The sequence below is a fragment of the Crinia signifera genome, chromosome 6 (genome assembly GCF_055691185.1).
Source record: "Crinia signifera chromosome 6, ASM5569118v1, whole genome shotgun sequence".
Lineage (NCBI taxonomy): Eukaryota > Metazoa > Chordata > Amphibia > Anura > Myobatrachidae > Crinia > Crinia signifera.
In genome coordinates, this window is record NC_139222.1 from 51677236 (window position 1) to 51697299 (window position 20064).

General features: G+C 40.1%; 30 non-coding genes and 11 pseudogenes across 30 annotated transcripts; all 41 read left to right on the forward strand.

Moving 5' to 3' along the window:
* Window positions 1-273: 273 nt before the first annotated feature.
* LOC146010383 (5S ribosomal RNA) lies at window positions 274-392 on the forward strand. Its single transcript, XR_014444835.1, has one exon. It is a non-coding gene; the product is annotated as a 5S ribosomal RNA (ribosomal RNA).
* A 345-nt stretch (window positions 393-737) lies between these two features.
* Window positions 738-856, forward strand: LOC146011390 (5S ribosomal RNA; annotated as a pseudogene).
* Window positions 857-1201: 345 nt separating this feature from the next.
* LOC146010394 (5S ribosomal RNA) lies at window positions 1202-1320 on the forward strand. Its single transcript, XR_014444836.1, has one exon. It is a non-coding gene; the product is annotated as a 5S ribosomal RNA (ribosomal RNA).
* Window positions 1321-1665: 345 nt separating this feature from the next.
* Window positions 1666-1784, forward strand: LOC146011424 (5S ribosomal RNA; annotated as a pseudogene).
* A 345-nt stretch (window positions 1785-2129) lies between these two features.
* Window positions 2130-2248, forward strand: LOC146017596 (5S ribosomal RNA). The gene has a single exon (XR_014450463.1). It is a non-coding gene; the product is annotated as a 5S ribosomal RNA (ribosomal RNA).
* Window positions 2249-2593: 345 nt separating this feature from the next.
* Window positions 2594-2712, forward strand: LOC146017359 (5S ribosomal RNA). The gene has a single exon (XR_014450234.1). It is a non-coding gene; the product is annotated as a 5S ribosomal RNA (ribosomal RNA).
* Window positions 2713-3053: 341 nt separating this feature from the next.
* Window positions 3054-3172, forward strand: LOC146017383 (5S ribosomal RNA). Its single transcript, XR_014450258.1, has one exon. It is a non-coding gene; the product is annotated as a 5S ribosomal RNA (ribosomal RNA).
* A 345-nt stretch (window positions 3173-3517) lies between these two features.
* LOC146016078 (5S ribosomal RNA) lies at window positions 3518-3636 on the forward strand. Its single transcript, XR_014448980.1, has one exon. It is a non-coding gene; the product is annotated as a 5S ribosomal RNA (ribosomal RNA).
* Window positions 3637-3981: 345 nt separating this feature from the next.
* On the forward strand, window positions 3982-4090 carry LOC146011628 (5S ribosomal RNA; annotated as a pseudogene).
* Window positions 4091-4435: 345 nt separating this feature from the next.
* On the forward strand, window positions 4436-4554 carry LOC146015354 (5S ribosomal RNA). The gene has a single exon (XR_014448279.1). It is a non-coding gene; the product is annotated as a 5S ribosomal RNA (ribosomal RNA).
* A 345-nt stretch (window positions 4555-4899) lies between these two features.
* On the forward strand, window positions 4900-5018 carry LOC146016611 (5S ribosomal RNA). The gene has a single exon (XR_014449496.1). It is a non-coding gene; the product is annotated as a 5S ribosomal RNA (ribosomal RNA).
* Window positions 5019-5363: 345 nt separating this feature from the next.
* Window positions 5364-5482, forward strand: LOC146015545 (5S ribosomal RNA). Its single transcript, XR_014448463.1, has one exon. It is a non-coding gene; the product is annotated as a 5S ribosomal RNA (ribosomal RNA).
* Window positions 5483-5827: 345 nt separating this feature from the next.
* LOC146011863 (5S ribosomal RNA) lies at window positions 5828-5946 on the forward strand. The gene has a single exon (XR_014445046.1). It is a non-coding gene; the product is annotated as a 5S ribosomal RNA (ribosomal RNA).
* A 345-nt stretch (window positions 5947-6291) lies between these two features.
* On the forward strand, window positions 6292-6410 carry LOC146010405 (5S ribosomal RNA). Its single transcript, XR_014444837.1, has one exon. It is a non-coding gene; the product is annotated as a 5S ribosomal RNA (ribosomal RNA).
* Window positions 6411-6756: 346 nt separating this feature from the next.
* Window positions 6757-6875, forward strand: LOC146010418 (5S ribosomal RNA). Its single transcript, XR_014444839.1, has one exon. It is a non-coding gene; the product is annotated as a 5S ribosomal RNA (ribosomal RNA).
* Window positions 6876-7219: 344 nt separating this feature from the next.
* LOC146015845 (5S ribosomal RNA) lies at window positions 7220-7338 on the forward strand. Its single transcript, XR_014448753.1, has one exon. It is a non-coding gene; the product is annotated as a 5S ribosomal RNA (ribosomal RNA).
* Window positions 7339-7683: 345 nt separating this feature from the next.
* LOC146011393 (5S ribosomal RNA) lies at window positions 7684-7802 on the forward strand (annotated as a pseudogene).
* Window positions 7803-8147: 345 nt separating this feature from the next.
* On the forward strand, window positions 8148-8266 carry LOC146017056 (5S ribosomal RNA). Its single transcript, XR_014449931.1, has one exon. It is a non-coding gene; the product is annotated as a 5S ribosomal RNA (ribosomal RNA).
* Window positions 8267-8612: 346 nt separating this feature from the next.
* On the forward strand, window positions 8613-8731 carry LOC146013544 (5S ribosomal RNA). The gene has a single exon (XR_014446518.1). It is a non-coding gene; the product is annotated as a 5S ribosomal RNA (ribosomal RNA).
* A 344-nt stretch (window positions 8732-9075) lies between these two features.
* LOC146010521 (5S ribosomal RNA) lies at window positions 9076-9194 on the forward strand (annotated as a pseudogene).
* Window positions 9195-9540: 346 nt separating this feature from the next.
* LOC146011617 (5S ribosomal RNA) lies at window positions 9541-9649 on the forward strand (annotated as a pseudogene).
* Window positions 9650-9994: 345 nt separating this feature from the next.
* Window positions 9995-10113, forward strand: LOC146010621 (5S ribosomal RNA; annotated as a pseudogene).
* Window positions 10114-10459: 346 nt separating this feature from the next.
* On the forward strand, window positions 10460-10578 carry LOC146014021 (5S ribosomal RNA). Its single transcript, XR_014446981.1, has one exon. It is a non-coding gene; the product is annotated as a 5S ribosomal RNA (ribosomal RNA).
* A 346-nt stretch (window positions 10579-10924) lies between these two features.
* LOC146015546 (5S ribosomal RNA) lies at window positions 10925-11043 on the forward strand. The gene has a single exon (XR_014448464.1). It is a non-coding gene; the product is annotated as a 5S ribosomal RNA (ribosomal RNA).
* A 345-nt stretch (window positions 11044-11388) lies between these two features.
* On the forward strand, window positions 11389-11507 carry LOC146015544 (5S ribosomal RNA). Its single transcript, XR_014448462.1, has one exon. It is a non-coding gene; the product is annotated as a 5S ribosomal RNA (ribosomal RNA).
* A 345-nt stretch (window positions 11508-11852) lies between these two features.
* LOC146010430 (5S ribosomal RNA) lies at window positions 11853-11971 on the forward strand. The gene has a single exon (XR_014444840.1). It is a non-coding gene; the product is annotated as a 5S ribosomal RNA (ribosomal RNA).
* A 346-nt stretch (window positions 11972-12317) lies between these two features.
* Window positions 12318-12436, forward strand: LOC146016937 (5S ribosomal RNA). Its single transcript, XR_014449816.1, has one exon. It is a non-coding gene; the product is annotated as a 5S ribosomal RNA (ribosomal RNA).
* A 346-nt stretch (window positions 12437-12782) lies between these two features.
* Window positions 12783-12901, forward strand: LOC146011257 (5S ribosomal RNA; annotated as a pseudogene).
* A 345-nt stretch (window positions 12902-13246) lies between these two features.
* On the forward strand, window positions 13247-13352 carry LOC146011587 (5S ribosomal RNA; annotated as a pseudogene).
* A 345-nt stretch (window positions 13353-13697) lies between these two features.
* LOC146016539 (5S ribosomal RNA) lies at window positions 13698-13816 on the forward strand. The gene has a single exon (XR_014449428.1). It is a non-coding gene; the product is annotated as a 5S ribosomal RNA (ribosomal RNA).
* A 346-nt stretch (window positions 13817-14162) lies between these two features.
* LOC146013556 (5S ribosomal RNA) lies at window positions 14163-14281 on the forward strand. The gene has a single exon (XR_014446530.1). It is a non-coding gene; the product is annotated as a 5S ribosomal RNA (ribosomal RNA).
* Window positions 14282-14626: 345 nt separating this feature from the next.
* LOC146014588 (5S ribosomal RNA) lies at window positions 14627-14745 on the forward strand. Its single transcript, XR_014447537.1, has one exon. It is a non-coding gene; the product is annotated as a 5S ribosomal RNA (ribosomal RNA).
* A 346-nt stretch (window positions 14746-15091) lies between these two features.
* LOC146011745 (5S ribosomal RNA) lies at window positions 15092-15200 on the forward strand (annotated as a pseudogene).
* A 345-nt stretch (window positions 15201-15545) lies between these two features.
* LOC146010313 (5S ribosomal RNA) lies at window positions 15546-15664 on the forward strand. Its single transcript, XR_014444827.1, has one exon. It is a non-coding gene; the product is annotated as a 5S ribosomal RNA (ribosomal RNA).
* A 346-nt stretch (window positions 15665-16010) lies between these two features.
* LOC146013567 (5S ribosomal RNA) lies at window positions 16011-16129 on the forward strand. Its single transcript, XR_014446541.1, has one exon. It is a non-coding gene; the product is annotated as a 5S ribosomal RNA (ribosomal RNA).
* Window positions 16130-16475: 346 nt separating this feature from the next.
* On the forward strand, window positions 16476-16594 carry LOC146017346 (5S ribosomal RNA). Its single transcript, XR_014450222.1, has one exon. It is a non-coding gene; the product is annotated as a 5S ribosomal RNA (ribosomal RNA).
* A 345-nt stretch (window positions 16595-16939) lies between these two features.
* LOC146017316 (5S ribosomal RNA) lies at window positions 16940-17057 on the forward strand. The gene has a single exon (XR_014450194.1). It is a non-coding gene; the product is annotated as a 5S ribosomal RNA (ribosomal RNA).
* Window positions 17058-17403: 346 nt separating this feature from the next.
* On the forward strand, window positions 17404-17522 carry LOC146010508 (5S ribosomal RNA; annotated as a pseudogene).
* Window positions 17523-17867: 345 nt separating this feature from the next.
* LOC146016850 (5S ribosomal RNA) lies at window positions 17868-17986 on the forward strand. Its single transcript, XR_014449733.1, has one exon. It is a non-coding gene; the product is annotated as a 5S ribosomal RNA (ribosomal RNA).
* A 346-nt stretch (window positions 17987-18332) lies between these two features.
* LOC146016298 (5S ribosomal RNA) lies at window positions 18333-18451 on the forward strand. Its single transcript, XR_014449194.1, has one exon. It is a non-coding gene; the product is annotated as a 5S ribosomal RNA (ribosomal RNA).
* A 345-nt stretch (window positions 18452-18796) lies between these two features.
* LOC146013578 (5S ribosomal RNA) lies at window positions 18797-18915 on the forward strand. The gene has a single exon (XR_014446552.1). It is a non-coding gene; the product is annotated as a 5S ribosomal RNA (ribosomal RNA).
* The last annotated feature ends 1149 nt before the right edge of the window (window positions 18916-20064 follow it).

Consider the following 20064-nt stretch of genomic DNA (forward strand, 5'->3'; position numbering starts at 1 on the left):
ACAGACATTTGGAAGAGGTCAAACAGACACAATAGCCATCACCTAAAGACTTACCACACTGTTTAGGCTCAATTCCAACTGCTTTTGGCAGCTAAACAGTGTTGAGCCTCTTTTGTAGTTTAATTTAAGACCCCCTGCTAATATCATGTCCTGTAGGTCTTTTTACATTACCAACACATGATTTTTTTTCATTAAGCCAATACAGTTAGGAAACTTTTGTATTAGCTTACCTGGTGATAGAAGTAGAAGAGGGCAAAAAAGTGCCTTTAACTCACCTACAGCCATACCACATTGGATAGGCCCAATCTCGTCTGATCTTGGAAGCTAAGCAGTGTTGGGCCTGGTTAGTACTTGGGTGGGAGACCACATGGGAACACCAGGTGCTGTAGGTTTTTTCACATTACTGGCAAATGGTTTTTATTCTCTAGCTATTTATATTGGAAACTTTTTCTTTTTATTGCCAGCACAGACATTTGGAAGAGGTCAAACAGACACAATAGCCATCACCTAAAGACTTACCACACTGTTTAGGCTCAATTCCAACTGCTTTTGGCAGCTAAACAGTGTTGAGCCTCTTTTGTAGTTTAATTTAAGACCCCCTGCTAATATCATGTCCTGTAGGTCTTTTTTCATTACCAACACATGATTTTTTTCAGTAAGCCAATACAGTTAGGAAACTTTTGTATTAGCTTACCTGGTGATAGAAGTAGAAGAGGGCAAAAAAGTGCCATTAGCTCACCTACATACATACCACATTGGATAGGCCCAATCTCGTCTGATCTTAAAAGCTAAGCAGTGTTGGGCCTGGTTAGTACTTGGGTGGGAGACCACATGGGAACACCAGGTGCTGTAGGTTTTTTCACATTACTGGCAAATTGCTTTTATTCTCTAGCTATTTATATTGGAAACTTTTTTTTTTCATTGCCAGCACAGACATTTGGAAGAGGTCAAACAGACACAATAGCCATCACCTAAAGACTTACCACACTGTTTAGGCTCAATTCCAACTGCTTTTGGCAGCTAAACAGTGTTGAGCCTCTTTTGTAGTTTAATTTAAGACCCCCTGCTAATATCATGTCCTGTAGGTCTTTTTACATTACCAACACATGATTTTTTTCAGTAAGCCAATACAGTTAGGAAACTTTTGTATTAGCTTACCTGGTGATAGAAGTAGAAGAGGGCAAAAAAGTGGCTTTAACTCACCTACAGCCATACCACATTGGATAGGCCCAATCTCGTCTGATCTTGGAAGCTAAGCAGTGTTGGGCCTGGTTAGTACTTGGGTGGGAGACCACATGGGAACACCAGGTGCTGTAGGTTTTTTCACATTACAGGCAAATTGTTTTTATTCTCTAGCTATTTAAATTGGAAACTTTTTCTTTTTATTGCCAGTACAGACATTTGGAAGAGGTCAAACAGACACAATAGCCATCACCTAAAGACTTACCACACTGTTTAGGCTTAATTCCAACTGCTTTTGGCAGCTAAACAGTGTTGAGCCTCTTTAGTAGTTTAATTTAAGACCCCCTGCTAATATCATGTCCTGTAGGTCTTTTTACATTACCAACACATGATTTTTTTCAGTAAGCCAATACAGTTAGGAAACTTTTTCATTAGCTTACCTGGTGATAGAAGTAGAAGAGGGCAAAAAAGTGCCTGTATTTCACCTACAGCCATACCACATTGGATAGGCCCAATCTCGTCTGATTTTAAAAGCTAAGCAGTGTTGGGCCTGGTTAGTACTTGGGTTGGAGACCACATGGGAACACCAGGTGCTGTAGGTTTTTTCACATTACAGGCAAATTGTTTTTATTCTCTAGCTATTTATATTGGAAACTTTTTCTTTTTATTGCCAGCACAGACATTTGGAAGAGGTCAAACAGACACAATAGCCATCACCTAAAGACTTACCACACTGTTTAGGCTTAATTCCAACTGCTTTTGGCAGCTAAACAGTGTTGAGCCTCTTTAGTAGTTTAATTTAAGACCCCCTGCTAATATCATGTCCTGTAGGTCTTTTTACATTACCAACACATGATTTTTTTCAGTAAGCCAATACAGTTAGGAAACTTTTTCATTAGCTTACCTGGTGATAGAAGTAGAAGAGGGCAAAAAAGTGCCTGTATCTCACCTACAGCCATACCACATTGGATAGGCCCAATCTCATCTGATCTTGAAAGCTAAGCAGTGTTGGGCCTGGTTAGTACTTGGGTTGGAGACCACATGGGAACACCAGGTGCTGTAGGTTTTTTCACATTACAGGCAAATTGTTTTTATTCTCTAGCTATTTATATTGGAAACTTTTTCTTTTTATTGCCAGCACAGACATTTGGAAGAGGTCAAACAGACACAATAGCCATCACCTAAAGACTTACCACACTGTTTAGGCTCAATTCCAACTGCTTTTGGCAGCTAAACAGTGTTGAGCCTCTTTTGTAGTTTAATTTAAGACCCCCTGCTAATATCATGTCCTGTAGGTCTTTTTACATTACCAACACATGATTTTTTTCAGTAAGCCAATACAGTTAGGAAACTTTTGTATTAGCTTACCTGGTGATAGAAGTAGAAGAGGGCAAAAAAGTGCCTTTAACTCACCTACATCCATACCACATTGGATAGGCCCAATCTCGTCTGATCTTGGAAGCTAAGCAGTGTTGGGCCTGGTTAGTACTTGCGTGGGAGACCACATGGGAACACCAGGTGCTGTAGGTTTTTTCACATTACTAGCAAATTGTTTTTATTCTCTAGCTATTTAAATTGGAAACTTTTTCTTTTTATTGCCAGCACAGACATTTGGAAGAGGTCAGACACAATAGCCATCACCTAAAAACTTACCACACTGTTTAGGCCCAATTCCAACTGCTTTTGGCAGCTAAACAGTGTTGAGCCTCTTTAGTAGTTTAATTTAAGACCCCCTGCTAATATCATGTCCTGTAGGTCTTTTTACATTACCAACACATGATTTTTTTCAGTAAGCCAATACAGTTAGGAAACTTTTGTATTAGCTTACCTGGTGATAGAAGTAGAAGAGGGCAAAAAAGTGACTGTGTCTCACCTACAGCCATACCACATTGGATAGGCCCAATCTTGTCTGATCTTGGAAGCTAAGCAGTGTTGGGCCTGGTTAGTACTTGGGTGGGAGACCACCTGGAAACACCAGGTGCTGTAGGTTTTTTCACATTACAGGCAAATTGTTTTTATTCTCTAGCTATTTAAATTGGAAACTTTTTCTTTTTATTGCCAGCACAGACATTTGGAAGAGGTCAAACAGACACAATAGCCATCACCTAAAGACTTACCACACTGTTTAGGCTCAATTCCAACTGCTTTTGGCAGCTAAACAGTGTTGAGCCTCTTTTGTAGTTTAATTTAAGACCCCCTGCTAATATCATGTCCTGTAGGTCTTTTTACATTACCAACACATGATTTTTTTCAGTAAGCCAATACAGTTAGGAAACTTTTGTATTAGCTTACCTGGTGATAGAAGTAGAAGAGGGCAAAAAAGTGCCTTTAACTCACCTACATCCATACCACATTGGATAGGCCCAATCTCGTCTGATCTTGGAAGCTAAGCAGTGTTGGGCCTGGTTAGTACTTGGGTGGGAGACCACATGGGAACACCAGGTGCTGTAGGTTTTTTCACATTACTAGCAAATTGTTTTTATTCTCTAGCTATTTAAATATGAAACTTTTTCTTTTTATTGCCAGCACAGACATTTGGAAGAGGTCAAACAGACACAATAGCCATCACCTAAAGACTTACCACACTGTTTAGGCCCAATTCCAACTGCTTTTGGCAGCTAAACAGTGTTGAGCCTCTTTAGTAGTTTAATTTAAGACCCCCTGCTAATATCATGTCCTGTAGGTCTTTTTACATTACCAACACATGATTTTTTTCAGTAAGCCAATACAGTTAGGAAACTTTTGTATTAGTTTACCTGGTGATAAAAGTAGAAGAGGGCAAAAAAGTGGCTTTAACTCACCTACAGCCATACCACATTGGATAGGCCTGATCTTGGAAGCTGAGCAGTGTTGGGCCTGGTTAGTACTTGGGTGGGAGACCACATGGGAACACCAGGTGCTGTAGGTTTTTTCACATTACTGGCAAGTTGTTTTTATTCTCTAGCTATTTATATTGGAAACTTTTTCTTTTTATTGCCAGCACAGACATTTGGAAGAGGTCAAACAGACACAATAGCCATCACCTAAAGACTTACCACACTGTTTATGCTCAATTCCAACTGCTTTTGGCAGCTAAACAGTGTTGAGCCTCTTTTGTAGTTTAATTTAAGACCCCCTGCTAATATCATGTACTGTATGTCTTTTTACATTACCAACACATGATTTTTTTCAGTAAGCCAATACAGTTAGGAAACTTTTGTATTAGCTTACCTGGTGATAGAAGTAGAAGAGGGCAAAAAAGTGACTGTATCTCACCTACAGCCATACCACATTGGATAGGCCCAATCTCGTCTGATCTTGGAAGCTAAGCAGTGTTGGGCCTGGTTAGTACTTGGGTGGGAGACCACCTGGAAACACCAGGTGCTGTAGGTTTTTTCACATTACAGGCAAATTGTTTTTATTCTCTAGCTATTTAAATTGGAAATTTTTTCTTTTTATTGCCAGCACAGACATTTGGAAGAGGTCAAACAGACACAATAGCCATCACCTAAAGACTTACCACACTGTTTAGGCTCAATTCCAACTGCTTTTGGCAGCTAAACAGTGTTGAGCCTCTTTTGTAGTTTAATTTAAGACCCCCTGCTAATATCATGTCCTGTAGGTCTTTTTACATTACCAACACATGATTTTTTTCAGTAAGCCAATACAGTTAGGAAACTTTTGTATTAGCTTACCTGGTGATAGAAGTAGAAAAATGCAAAAAAGTGCCTTTAACTCAACTACAGCAATACCACATTGGATAGGCCCAATCTCGTCTGATCTTGGAAGCTAAGCAGTGTTGGGCCTGGTTAGTACTTGGGTGGGAGACCACATGGGAACACCAGGTGCTGTAGGTTTTTTCACATTACTGGCAAATTGTTTTTATTCTCTAGCTATTTATATTGGAAACTTTTTCTTTTTATTGCCAGCACAGACATTTGGAAGAGGTCAAAAAGACACAATAGCCATCACCTAAAGACTTACCACACTGTTTAGGCTCAATTCCAACTGCTTTTGGCAGCTAAACAGTGTTGAGCCTCTTTTGTAGTTTAATTTAAGACCCCCTGCTAATATCATGTCCTGTAGGTCTTTTTACATTACCAACACATGATTTTTTTCAGTAAGCCAATACAGTTAGGAAACTTTTGTATTAGCTTACCTGGTGATAGAAGTAGAAGAGGGCAAAAAAGTGGCTTTAACTCACCTACAGCCATACCACATTGGATAGGCCCAATCTCGTCTGATCTTGGAAGCTAAGCAGTGTTGGGCCTGGTTAGTACTTGGGTGGGAGACCACATGGGAACACCAGGTGCTGTAAGTTTTTTCACATTACTGGCAAATTGTTTTTATTCTCTAGCTATTTAAATAGGAAACTTTTTCTTTTTATTGCCAGCACAGACATTTGGAAGAGGTCAAACAGACACAATAGCCATCACCTAAAGACTTACCACACTGTTTAGGCCCAATTCCAACTGCTTTTGGCAGCTAAACAGTGTTGAGCCTCTTTAGTAGTTTAATTTAAGACCCCCTGCTAATATCATGTCCTGTAGGTCTTTTTACATTACCAACACATGATTTTTTTCAGTAAGCCAATACAGTTAGGAAACTTTTTTATTAGCTTACCTGGTGATAGAAGTAGAAGAGGGCAAAAAAGTGCCTGTATTTCACCTACAGCCATACCACATTGGATAGGCCCAATCTCATCTGATCTTGGAAGCTAAGCAGTGTTGGGCCTGGTTAGTACTTGGGTGGGAGACCACATGGGAACACCAGGTGCTGTAGGTTTTTTCACATTACAGGCAAATTGTTTTTATTCTCTAGCTATTTATATTGGAAACTTTTTCTTTTTATTGCCAGCACAGACATTTGGAAGAGGTCAAACAGACACAATAGCCATCACCTAAAGACTTACCACACTGTTTAGGCTCAATTCCAACTGCTTTTGGCAGCTAAACAGTGTTGAGCCTCTTTTGTAGTTTAATTTAAGACCCCCTGCTAATATCATGTCCTGTAGGTCTTTTTACATTACCAACACATGATTTTTTTCAGTAAGCCAATACAGTTAGGAAACTTTTGTTTTAGCTTACCTGGTGACAGAAGTAGAAGAGGGCAAAAAAGTGCCTTTAACTCACCTACAGCCATACCACATTGGATAGGCCCAATCTCGTCTGATCTTGGAAGCTAAGCAGTGTTGGGCCTGGTTAGTACTTGGGTGGGAGACCACATGGGAACACCAGGTGCTGTAGGTTTTTTCACATTACTGGCAAATTGTTTTTATTCTCTAGCTATTTAAATAGGAAACTTTTTCTTTTTATTGCCAGCACAGACATTTGGAAGAGGTCAAACAGACACAATAGCCATCACCTAAAGACTTACCACACTGTTTAGGCCCAATTCCAACTGCTTTTGGCAGCTAAACAGTGTTGAGCCTCTTTAGTAGTTTAATTTAAGACCCCCTGCTAATATCATGCCCTGTAGGTCTTTTTACATTACCAACACATGATTTTTTTCAGTAAGCCAATACAGTTAGGAAACTTTTTTTATTAGCTTACCTGGTGATAGAAGTAGAAGAGGGCATAAAAGTGCCTGTATCTCACCTACAGCCATACCACATTGGATAGGCCCAATCTCGTCTGATCTTGGAAGCTAAGCAGTGTTGGGCCTGGTTAGTACTTGGGTGGGAGACCACATGGGAACACCAGGTGCTGTAGGTTTTTTCACATTACAGGCAAATTGTTTTTATTCTCTAGCTATTTAAATTGGAAACTTTTTCTTTTTATTGCCAGTACAGACATTTGGAAGAGGTCAAACAGACACAATAGCCATCACCTAAAGACTTACCACACTGTTTAGGCCCAATTCCAACTGCTTTTGGCAGCTAAACAGTGTTGAGCCGGTTTAGTAGTTAAATTTAAAACCCCTGCTAATATCATGTCCTGTAGGTCTTTTTACATTACCAACACATGATTTTTTTCAGTAAGCCAATACAGTTAGGAAACTTTTTTATTAGCTTACCTGGTGATAGAAGTAGAAGAGGGCAAAAAAGTGCCTGTTTCTCACCTACAGCCATACCACATTGGATAGGCCCAATCTCGTCTGATCTTGGAAGCTAAGCAGTGTTGGCCCTGGTTAGTACTTGGGTGGGAGACCACCTGGGAACACCAGGTGCTGTAGGTTTTTTCACATTACTGGCAAATTGTTTTTATTCTCTAGCTATTTAAATTTGAAACTTTTTCTTTTTATTGCCAGCACAGACATTTGGAAGAGGTCAAACAGACACAATAGCCATCACCTAAAGACTTACCACACTGTTTAGGCTCAATTCCAACTGCTTTTGGCAGCTAAGCAGTGTTGAGCCTCTTTTGTAGTTTAATTTAAGACCCCCTGCTAATATCATGTCCTGTATGTCTTTTTACATTACCAACACATGATTTTTTTCAGTAAGCCAATACAGTTAGGAAACTTTTGTATTAGCTTACCTGGTGATAGAAGTAGAAGAGGGCAAAAAAGTGCCTTTAACTCATCTACAGCCTTACCACATTGGATAGGCCCAATCTCGTCTGATCTTGGAAGCTAAGCAGTGTTGGGCCTGGTTAGCACTTGGGTGGGAGAACACATGGGAACACCAGGTGCTGTAGGTTTTTTCACATTACTGGCAAATTGTTTTTATTCTCTAGCTATTTATATTGGAAACTATTTCTTTTTATTGCCAGCACAGACATTTGGAAGAGGTCAAACAGACACAATAGCCATCACCTAAAGACTTACCACACTGTTTAGGCTCAATTCCAACTGCTTTTGGCAGCTAAACAGTGTTGAGCCTCTTTTGTAGTTTAATTTAAGACCCCCTGCTAATATCATGTCCTGAAGGTCTTTTTACATTACCAACACATGATTTTTTTCAGTAAGCCAATACAGTTAGGAAACTTTTGTATTAGCTTACCTGGTGATAGAAGTAGAAGAGGGCAAAAAAGTGGCTTTAACTCAGCTACAGCCATACCACATTGGATATGCCCAATCTCGTCTGATCTTGGAAGCTAAGCAGTGTTGGGCCTGGTTAGTACTTGGGTGGGAGACCACCTGGGAACACCAGGTGCTGTAGGTTTTTTCACATTACTGGCAAATTGTTTTTATTCTCTAGCTATTTAAATAGGAAACTTTTTCTTTTTATTGCCAGCACAGACATTTGGAAGAGGTCAAACAGACACAATAGCCATCACCTAAAGACTTACCACACTGTTTAGGCCCAATTCCAACTGCTTTTGGCAGCTAAACAGTGTTGAGCCTGTTTAGTAGTTAAATTTAAGACCCCCTGCTAATATCATGTCCTGTAGGTCTTTTTACATTACCAACACATGATTTTTTTTAAGTAAGCCAATACAGTTAGGAAACTTTTTTATTAGCTTACCTGGTGATAGAAGTAGAAGAGGGCAAAAAAGTGCCTGTATCTCACCTACAGCCATACCACATTGGATAGGCCCAATCTCGTCTGATCTTGGAAGCTAAGCAGTGTTGGGCCTGGTTAGTACTTGGGTGGGAGACCACCTGGGAACACCAGGTGCTGTAGGTTTTTTCACATTACTGGCAAATTGTTTTTATTTTCTAGCTATTTAAATTGGAAACTTTTTCTTTTTATTGCCAGCACAGACATTTGGAAGAGGTCAAACAGACACAATAGCCATCACCTAAAGACTTACCACACTGTTTAGGCCCAATTCCAACTGCTTTTGGCAGCTAAACAGTGTTGAGCCTCTTTAGTAGTTTAATTTAAGACCCCCTGCTAATATCATGTCCTGTAGGTCTTTTTACATTACCAACACATGATTTTTTCAGTAAGCCAATACAGTTAGGAAACTTTTTTATTAGCTTACCTGGTGATAGAAGTAGAAGAGTGCATAAAAGTGCCTGTATCTCACCTACAGCCATACCACATTGGATAGACCCAATCTTGTCTGATCTTGGAAGCTAAGCAGTGTTGGGCCTCGTTAGTACTTGGGTGGGAGACCACATGGGAACACCAGGTGCTGTAGGTTTTTTCACATTACAGGCAAATTGTTTTTATTCTCTAGCTATTTAAATTGGAAACTTTTTCTTTTTATTGCCAGCACAGACATTTGGAAGAGGTCAAACAGACACAATAGCCATCACCTAAAGACTTACCACACTGTTTAGGCCCAATTCCAACTGCTTTTGGCAGCTAAACAGTGTTGAGCCTGTTTAGTAGTTAAATTTAAGACCCCCTGCTAATATCATGTCCTGTAGGTCTTTTTACATTACCAACACATGATTTTTTTTAAGTAAGCCAATACAGTTAGGAAACTTTTTTATTAGCTTACCTGGTGATAGAAGTAGAAGAGGGCAAAAAAGTGCCTGTTTCTCACCTACAGCCATACCACATTGGGTAGGCCCAATCTCGTCTGACCTTGGAAGCTAAGCAGTGTTGGGCCTGGTTAGTACTTGGGTGGGGGAACACCAGGTGCTGTAGGTTTTTTCACATTACTGGCAAATTGTTTTTATTCTCTAGCTATTTAAATAGGAAACTTTTTCTTTTTATTGCCAGCACAGACATTTGGAAGAGGTCAAACAGACACAATAGCCATCACCTAAAGACTTACCACACTGTTTAGGCCCAATTCCAACTGCTTTTGGCAGCTAAACAGTGTTGAGCCTCTTTAGTAGTTTAATTATAGACCCCCTGCTAATATCATGTCCTGTAGGTCTTTTTACATTACCAACACATGATTTTTTTCAGTAAGCCAATACAGTTAGGAAACTTTTGTATTAGCTTACCTGGTGATAGAAGTAGAAGAGGGCAAAAAAGTGCCTTTAACTCACCTATAGCCATACCACAATGTATAGGCCCAATCTCATCTGATCTTGGAAGCTAAGCAGTGTTGGGCCTGGTTAGCACTTGGGTGGGAGACCACATGGGAACACCAGGTGCTGTAGGTTTTTTCACATTACTGGCAAATTGTTTTTATTCTCTAGCTATTTAAATAGGAAACTTTTTATTTTTATTGCCAGCACAGACATTTGGAAGAGGTCAAACAGACACAATAGCCATCACCTAAAGACTTACCACACTGTTTAGGCCCAATTCCAACTGCTTTTGGCAGCTAAACAGTGTTGAGCCTGTTTAGTAGTTAAATTTAAGACCCCCTGCTAATATCATGTCCTGTAGGTCTTTTTACATTACCAACACATGATTTTTTTTAAGTAAGCCAATACAGTTAGGAAACTTTTTTATTAGCTTACCTGGTGATAGAAGTAGAAGAGGGCAAAAAAGTGCCTGTATCTCACCTACAGCCATACCACATTGGATAGGCCCGATCTCGTCTGATCTTGGAAGCTAAGCAGTGTTGGGCCTGGTTAGTACTTGGGTGGGAGACCACCTGGGAACACCAGGTGCTGTAGGTTTTTTCACATTACTGGCAAATTGTTTTTATTCTCTAGCTATTTAAATTGGAAACTTTTTTCTTTTTATTGCCAGCACAGACATTTGGAAGAGGTCAAACAGACACAATAGCCATCACCTAAAGACTTACCACACTGTTTAGGCTCAATTCCAACTGCTTTTGGCAGCTAAACAGTGTTGAGCCTCTTTTGTAGTTTAATTTAAGACCCCCTGCTAATATCATGTCCTGTAGGTCTTTTTACATTACCAACACATGATTTTTTTCAGTAAGCCAATACAGTTAGGAAACTTTTGTATTAGCTTACCTGGTGATAGAAGTAGAAGAGGGCAAAAAAGTGGCTTTAACTCACCTACAGCCATACCACATTGGATAGGCCCAATCTCGTCTGATCTTGGAAGCTAAGCAGTGTTGGGCCTGGTTAGTACTTGGGTGGGAGACCACATGGGAACACCAGGTGCTGTAAGTTTTTTCACATTACTGGCAAATTGTTTTTATTCTCTAGCTATTTAAATAGGAAACTTTTTCTTTTTATTGCCAGCACAGACATTTGGAAGAGGTCAAACAGACACAATAGCCATCACCTAAAGACTTACCACACTGTTTAGGCCCAATTCCAACTGCTTTTGGCAGCTAAACAGTGTTGAGCCTCTTTAGTAGTTTAATTTAAGACCCCCTGCTAATATCATGTCCTGTAGGTCTTTTTACATTACCAACACATGATTTTTTTCAGTAAGCCAATACAGTTAGGAAACTTTTTTATTAGCTTACCTGGTGATAGAAGTAGAAGAGGGCAAAAAAGTGCCTGTATTTCACCTACAGCCATACCACATTGGATAGGCCCAATCTCATCTGATCTTTGAAGCTAAGCAGTGTTGGGCCTGGTTAGTACTTGGGTGGGAGACCACATGGGAACACCAGGTGCTGTAGGTTTTTTCACATTACAGGCAAATTGTTTTTATTCTCTAGCTATTTATATTGGAAACTTTTTCTTTTTATTGCCAGCACAGACATTTGGAAGAGGTCAAACAGACACAATAGCCATCACCTAAAGACTTACCACACTGTTTAGGCTCAATTCCAACTGCTTTTGGCAGCTAAACAGTGTTGAGCCTCTTTTGTAGTTTAATTTAAGACCCCCTGCTAATATCATGTCCTGTAGGTCTTTTTACATTACCAACACATGATTTTTTTCAGTAAGCCAATACAGTTAGGAAACTTTTGTATTAGCTTACCTGGTGACAGAAGTAGAAGAGGGCAAAAAAGTGCCTTTAATTCACCTACAGCCATACCACATTGGATAGGCCCAATCTCGTCTGATCTTGGAAGCTAAGCAGTGTTGGGCCTGGTTAGTACTTGGGTGGGAGACCACATGGGAACACCAGGTGCTGTAGGTTTTTTCACATTACTGGCAAATTGTTTTTATTCTCTAGCTATTTAAATAGGAAACTTTTTCTTTTTATTGCCAGCACAGACATTTGGAAGAGGTCAAACAGACACAATAGCCATCACCTAAAGACTTACCACACTGTTTAGGCCCAATTCCAACTGCTTTTGGCAGCTAAACAGTGTTGAGCCTCTTTAGTAGTTTAATTTAAGACCCCCTGCTAATATCATGTCCTGTAGGTCTTTTTACATTACCAACACATGATTTTTTTCAGTAAGCCAATACAGTTAGGAAACTTTTTTTATTAGCTTACCTGGTGATAGAAGTAGAAGAGGGCATAAAAGTGCCTGTATCTCACCTACAGCCATACCACATTGGATAGGCCCAATCTCGTCTGATCTTGGACGCTAAGCAGTGTTGGGTCTGGTTAGTACTTGGGTGGGAGACCACATGGGAACACCAGGTGCTGTAGGTTTTTTCACATTACAGGCAAATTGTTTTTATTCTCTAGCTATTTAAATTGGAAACTTTTTCTTTTTATTGCCAGTACAGACATTTGGAAGAGGTCAAACAGACACAATAGCCATCACCTAAAGACTTACCACACTGTTTAGGCCCAATTCCAACTGCTTTTTGCAGCTAAACAGTGTTGAGCCGGTTTAGTAGTTAAATTTAAGACCCCCTGCTAATATCATGTCCTGTAGGTCTTTTTACATTACCAACACATGATTTTTTTTAAGTAAGCCAATACAGTTAGGAAACTTTTGTATTAGCTTACCTGGTGATAGAAGTAGAAGAGGGCAAAAAAGTGCCTTTAACTCATCTACAGCCATACCACATTGGATAGGCCCAATCTCGTCTGATCTTGGAAGCTAAGCAGTGTTGGGCCTGGTTAGCACTTGGGTGGGAGAACACATGGGAACACCAGGTGCTGTAGGTTTTTTCACATTACTGGCAAATTGTTTTTATTCTCTAGCTATTTATATTGGAAACTTTTACTTTTTATTGCCAGCACAGACATTTGGAAGAGGTCAAACAGACACAATAGCCATCACCTAAAGACTTACCACACTGTTTAGGCTCAATTCCAACTGCTTTTGGCAGCTAAACAGTGTTGAGCCTCTTTTGTAGTTTAATTTAAGACCCCCTGCTAATATCATGTCCTGAAGGTCTTTTTACATTACCAACACATGATTTTTTTCAGTAAGCCAATACAGTTAGGAAACTTTTGTATTAGCTTACCTGGTGATAGAAGTAGAAGAGGGCAAAAAAGTGGCTTTAACTCAGCTACAGCCATACCACATTGGATATGCCCAATCTCGTCTGATCTTGGAAGCTAAGCAGTGTTGGGCCTGGTTAGTACTTGGGTGGGAGACCAGGTGCTGTAGGTTTTTTCACATTACTGGCAAATTGTTTTTATTCTCTAGCTATTTAAATAGGAAACTTTTTCTTTTTATTGCCAGCACAGACATTTGGAAGAGGTCAAACAGACACAATAGCCATCACCTAAAGACTTACCACACTGTTTAGGCCCAATTCCAACTGCTTTTGGCAGCTAAACAGTGTTGAGCCTCTTTAGTAGTTTAATTTAAGACCCCCTGCTAATATCATGTCCTGTAGGTCTTTTTACATTACCAACACATGATTTTTTTCAGTAAGCCAATACAGTTAGGAAACTTTTTTATTAGCTTACCTGGTGATAGAAGTAGAAGAGGGCATAAAAGTGCCTGTATCTCACCTACAGCCATACCACATTGGATAGGCCCAATCTCGTCTGATCTTGGAAGCTATGCAGTGTTGGGCCTGGTTAGTACTTGGGTGGGAGACCACATGGGAACACCAGGTGCTGTAGGTTTTTTCACATTACAGGCAAATTGTTTTTATTCTCTAGCTATTTAAAAGCGAAACTTTTTCTTTTTATTGCCAGTACAGACATTTGGAAGAGGTCAAACAGACACAATAGCCATCACCTAAAGACTTACCACACTGTTTAGGCCCAATTCCAACTGCTTTTGGCAGCTAAACAGTGTTGAGCCTGTTTAGTAGTTAAATTTAAGACCCCCTGCTAATATCATGTCCTGTAGGTCTTTTTACATTACCAACACATGATTTTTTTTAAGTAAGCCAATACAGTTAGGAAACTTTTTTATTAGCTTACCTGGTGATAGAAGTAGAAGAGGGCAAAAAAGTGCCTGTATCTCACCTACAGCCATACCACATTGGATAGGCCCAATCTCGTCTGATCTTGGAAGCTAAGCAGTGTTGGGCCTGGTTAGTACTTGGGTGGGAGACCACCTGGGAACACCAGGTGCTGTAGGTTTTTTCACATTACTGGCAAATTGTTTTTATTCTCTAGCTATTTAAATTGGAAACTTTTTCTTTTTATTGCCAGCACAGACATTTGGAAGAGGTCAAACAGACACAATAGCCATCACCTAAAGACTTACCACACTGTTTAGGCCCAATTCCAACTGCTTTTGGCAGCTAAACAGTGTTGAGCCTCTTTAGTAGTTTAATTTAAGACCCCCTGCTAATATCATGTCCTGTAGGTCTTTTTACATTACCAACACATGATTTTTTTCAGTAAGCCAATACAGTTAGGAAACTTTTTTATTAGCTTACCTGGTGATAGAAGTAGAAGAGTGCATAAAAGTGCCTGTATCTCACCTACAGCCATACCACATTGGATAGACCCAATCTCGTCTGATCTTGGAAGCTAAGCAGTGTTGGGCCTGGTTAGTACTTGGGTGGGAGACCACATGGGAACACCAGGTGCTGTAGGTTTTTTCACATTACAGGCAAATTGTTTTTATTCTCTAGCTATTTAAATTGGAAACTTTTTCTTTTTATTGCCAGTACAGACATTTGGAAGAGGTCAAACAGACACAATAGCCATCACCTAAAGACTTACCACACTGTTTAGGCCCAATTCCAACTGCTTTTGGCAGCTAAACAGTGTTGAGCCTGTTTAGTAGTTAAATTTAAGACCCCCTGCTAATATCATGTCCTGTAGGTCTTTTTACATTACCAACACATGATTTTTTTTAAGTAAGCCAATACAGTTAGGAAACTTTTTTATTAGCTTACCTGGTGATAGAAGTAGAAGAGGGCAAAAAAGTGCCTGTTTCTCACCTACAGCCATACAACATTGGGTAGGCCCAATCTCGTCTGACCTTGGAAGCTAAGCAGTGTTGGGCCTGGTTAGTACTTGGGTGGGGGAACACCAGGTGCTGTAGGTTTTTTCACATTACTGGCAAATTGTTTTTATTCTCTAGCTATTTAAATTGGAAACTTTTTCTTTTTATTGCCAGCACAGACATTTGGAAGAGGTCAAACAGACACAATAGCCATCACCTAAAAACTTACCACACTGTTTAGGCTCAATTCCAACTGCTTTTGGCAGCTAAACTGTGTTGAGCCTCTTTTGTAGTTTAATTTAAGACCCCCTGCTAATATCATGTCCTGTAGGTCTTTTTACATTACCAACACATGATTTTTTTCAGTAAGCCAATACAGTTAGGAAACTTTTGTATTAGCTTACCTGGTGATAGAAGTAGAAGAGGGCAAAAAAGTGCCTTTAACTCACCTACAGCCATACCACATTGGATAGGCCCAATCTCGTCTGATCTTGGAAGCTAAGCAGTGTTGGGCCTGGTTAGCACTTGGGTGGGAGACCACATGTGAACACCAGGTGCTGTAGGTTTTTTCACATTACTGGCAAATTGTTTTTATTCTCTAGCTATTTAAATAGGAAACTTTTTATTTTTATTGCCAGCACAGACATTTGGAAGAGGTCAAACAGACACAATAGCCATCACCTAAAGACTTGCCACACTGTTTAGGCCCAATTCCAACTGCTTTTGGCAGCTAAACAGTGTTGAGCCTGTTTAGTAGTTAAATTTAAGACCCCCTGCTAATATCATGTCCTGTAGGTCTTTTTACATTACCAACACATGATTTTTTTTAAGTAAGCCAATACAGTTAGGAAACTTTTTTATTAGCTTACCTGGTGATAGAAGTAGAAGAGGGCAAAAAAGTGCCTGTATCTCACCTACAGCCATACCACATTGGATAGGCCCAATCTCGTCTGATCTTGGAAGCTAAGCAGTGTTGGGCCTGGTTAGTACTTGGGTGGGAGACCACCTGGGAACACCAGGTGCTGTAGGTTTTTTCACATTACTGGCAAATTGTTTTTATTCTCTAGCTATTTAAATTGGAAACTTTTTTCTTTTTATTGCCAGCACAGACATTTGGAAGAGGTCAAACAGACACAATAGCCATCACCTAAAGACTTACCACACTGTTTAGGCTTAATTCCAACTGCTTTTGGCAGCTAAACAGTGTTGAGCCTCTTTTGTAGTTTAATTTAAGACCCCCTGCTAATATCATGTCCTGTAGGTCTTTTTACATTACCAACACATGATTTTTTTCAGTAAGCCAATACAGTTAGGAAACTTTTGTATTAGCTTACCTGGTGATAGAAGTAGAAGAGGGCAAAAAAGTGCCTGTATCTCACCTACAGCCATACCACATTGGATAGGCCCAATCTCGTCTGATCTTGGAAGCTAAACAGTATTGGGCCTGGTTAGTACTTGGGTGGGAGACCACCTGGGAACACCAGGTGTTGTAGGTTTTTTCACATTACTGGCAAATTGTTTTTATTCTCTAGCTATTTAAATTGGAAACTTTTTCTTTTTATTGCCAGCACAGACATTTGGAAGAGGTCAAACAGACACAATAGCCATCACCTAAAAACTTACCACACTGTTTAGGCTCAATTCCAACTGCTTTTGGCAGCTAAACAGTGTTGAGCCTCTTTTGTAGTTTAATTTAAGACCCCCTGCTAATATCATGTCCTGTAGGTCTTTTTACATTACCAACACATGATTTTTTTCAGTAAGCCAATACAGTTAGGAAACTTTTGTATTAGCTTACCTGGTGATAGAAGTAGAAGAGGGCAAAAAAGTGCCTGTATCTCACCTACAGCCATACCACATTGGATAGGCCCAATCTCGTCTGATCTTGGAAGCTAAGCAGTGTTGGGCCTGGTTAGTACTTGGGTGGGAGACCACCTGGAACACCAGGTGCTGTAGGTTTTTTCACATTACTGGCAAATTGTTTTTATTCTCTAGCTATTTATATTGGAAACTTTTTCTTTTTATTGCCAGCACAGACATTTGGAAGAGGTCAAACAGACACAATAGCCATCACCTAAAGACTTACCACACTGTTTAGGCCCAATTCCAACTGCTTTTGGCAGCTAAACAGTGTTGAGCCTGTTTAGTAGTTAAATTTAAGACCCCCTGCTAATATCATGTCCTGTAGGTCTTTTTACATTACCAACACATGATTTTTTTTAAGTAAGCCAATACAGTTAGGAAACTTTTTTATTAGCTTACCTGGTGATAGAAGTAGAATAGGGCAAAAAAGTGCCTGTTTCTCACCTACAGCCATACCACATTGGATAGGCCCAATATCGTCTGATCTTGAAAGCTAAGCAGTGTTGGGCCTGGTTAGTACTTGGGTGGGAGACCACCTGGGAACACCAGGTGCTGTAGGTTTTTTCACATTACTGGCAAATTGTTTTTATTCTCTAGCTATTTAAATTGGAAACTTTTTCTTTTTATTGCCAGCACAGACATTTGGAAGAGGTCAAACAGACACAATAGCCATCACCTAAAAACTTACCACACTGTTTAGGCTCAATTCCAACTGCTTTTGGCAGCTAAACAGTGTTGAGCCTCTTTTGTAGTTTAATTTAAGACCCCCTGCTAATATTATGTCCTGTAGGTCTTTTTACATTACCAACACATGATTTTTTTCAGTAAGCCAATACAGTTAGGAAACTTTTGAATTAGCTTACCTGGTGATAGAAGTAGAAGAGGGCAAAAAAGTGCCTTTAACTCACCTACAGCCATACCACATTGGATAGGCCCAATCTCGTCTGATCTTGGAAGCTAAGCAGTGTTGGGCCTGGTTAGCACTTGGGTGGGAGACCACATGGGAACACCAGGTGCTGTAGGTTTTTTCACATTACTGGCAAATTGTTTTTATTCTCTAGCTATTTATATTGGAAACTTTTTCTTTTTATTGCCAGCACAGACATTTGGAAGAGGTCAAACAGACACAATAGCCATCACCTAAAGACTTACCACACTGTTTAGGCTCAATTTCAACTGCTTTTGGCAGCTAAACAGTGTTGAGCCTTTTTTTGTAGTTTAATTTAAGACCCCCTGCTAATATCATGTCCTGTAGGTCTTTTTACATTACCAACACATGATTTTTTTCAGTAAGCCAATACAGTTTGGAAACTTTTGTATTAGCTTACCTGGTGATAGAAGTAGAAGAGGGCAAAAAAGTGGCATTAACTCACCTACAGCCATACCACTTTGGATATGCCCAATCTCGTCTGATCTTGGAAGCTAAGCAGTGTTGGGCCTGGTTAGTACTTGGGTGTGAGACCACATGGGAACACCAGGTGCTGTAGGTTTTTTCACATTACTGGCAAATTGTTTTTATTCTCTAGCTATTTAAATAGGAAACTTTTTCTTTTTATTGCCAGCACAGACATTTGGAAGAGGTCAAACAGACACAATAGCCATCACCTAAAGACTTACCACACTGTTTAGGCCCAATTCCAACTGCTTTTGGCAGCTAAACAGTGTTGAGCCTCTTTAGTAGTTTAATTTAAGACCCCCTGCTAATATCATGTCCTGTAGGTCTTTTTACATTACCAACACATGATTTTTTTCAGTAAGCCAATACAGTTAGGAAACTTTTTTATTAGCTTACCTGGTGATAGAAGTAGAAGAGGGCATAAAAGTGCCTGTATCTCACCTACAGCCATACCACATTGGATAGGCCCAATCTCGTCTGATCTTGGAAGCTAAGCAGTGTTGGGCCTGGTTAGTACTTGGGTGGGAGACCACCTGGGAACACCAGGTGCTGTAGGTTTTTTCACATTACTGGCAAATTGTTTTTATTCTCTAGCTATTTAAATTGGAAACTTTTTCTTTTTATTGCCAGCACAGACATTTGGAAGAGGTCAAACAGACACAATAGCCATCACCTAAAGACTTACCACACTGTTTAGGCTCAATTCCAACTGCTTTTGGCAGCTAAACAGTGTTGAGCCTCTTTTGTTTTTTTGAATCAAGTGTTTTTTATTGAGTTTTTTCAAATTGCATGTATTACATTACATTTACTTAACTAACCATACAAAACAAAAACAAAAAATAAAACAATAAAAGTATTAAGCTTAAACATTACTTGTGTGTTACATTATTCCAAATTGGGAAGCGGATAGAGCATATTTGATGTGCTCAAACATATACATCTGCATTTTTTCTTTTTTCCCTTAATCAGCATTTATTACAGGTGGTGTATACAATGGCATCAGTGGAGAGGATATAACAAGGTTTCAAAGGGTCTCAACCGAGCTACAAACCGAGTCAAGGGCTCATCAGCTCTGTAGGTGTAGGGAGGGTTCAGTGAGTCACTAGCATGGGTCTTGTAAATACAGGGCGGATGCTTGCCATAGGCTCCAAATTTTATTGTATTTCCCCAGGCAGTTCCTTTTAGTATACATAAAACGTTCATGGGATATGGTGGTGTTAACCAGGGTCACCCACATAGCATGCGATGGGGGGGAGGGACCCATCCAAGTCCTAGCGACACACACACGGGCCAGAGTGAAAAGAACATTGACATAGATTCTGTGATATTTAGGGAGTAGTTCCTCCAATTCCAGGCCGAAGATACAGACACGGGGGTCAGTAAGCGGGGCCTGTATACCCGTGTCCTGGACACTAGTCAAGACAGTCTCCCAAAAGGAGTGTACCTGTGGACATTGCCATAGTAGGTGCCAGAAATCTGCATCAGGACTCCTGCACTTGGGACACGTGTCAGATCCGATACCACCCATCCGCATCAATCTATGAGGGGTCCAGTAAACCCGGTGTAGGATATATAACTGAATCTGCTGGAACCGTGCAAATGCCGTGGCCTCCCTGGGTGAGCTCAGCATATGAGACCATTCCTCATCCTCGATGGGCCCCAGGTCCAACACCCACCTAGCCCGTAGGCCCTCCAACCGATCTACCC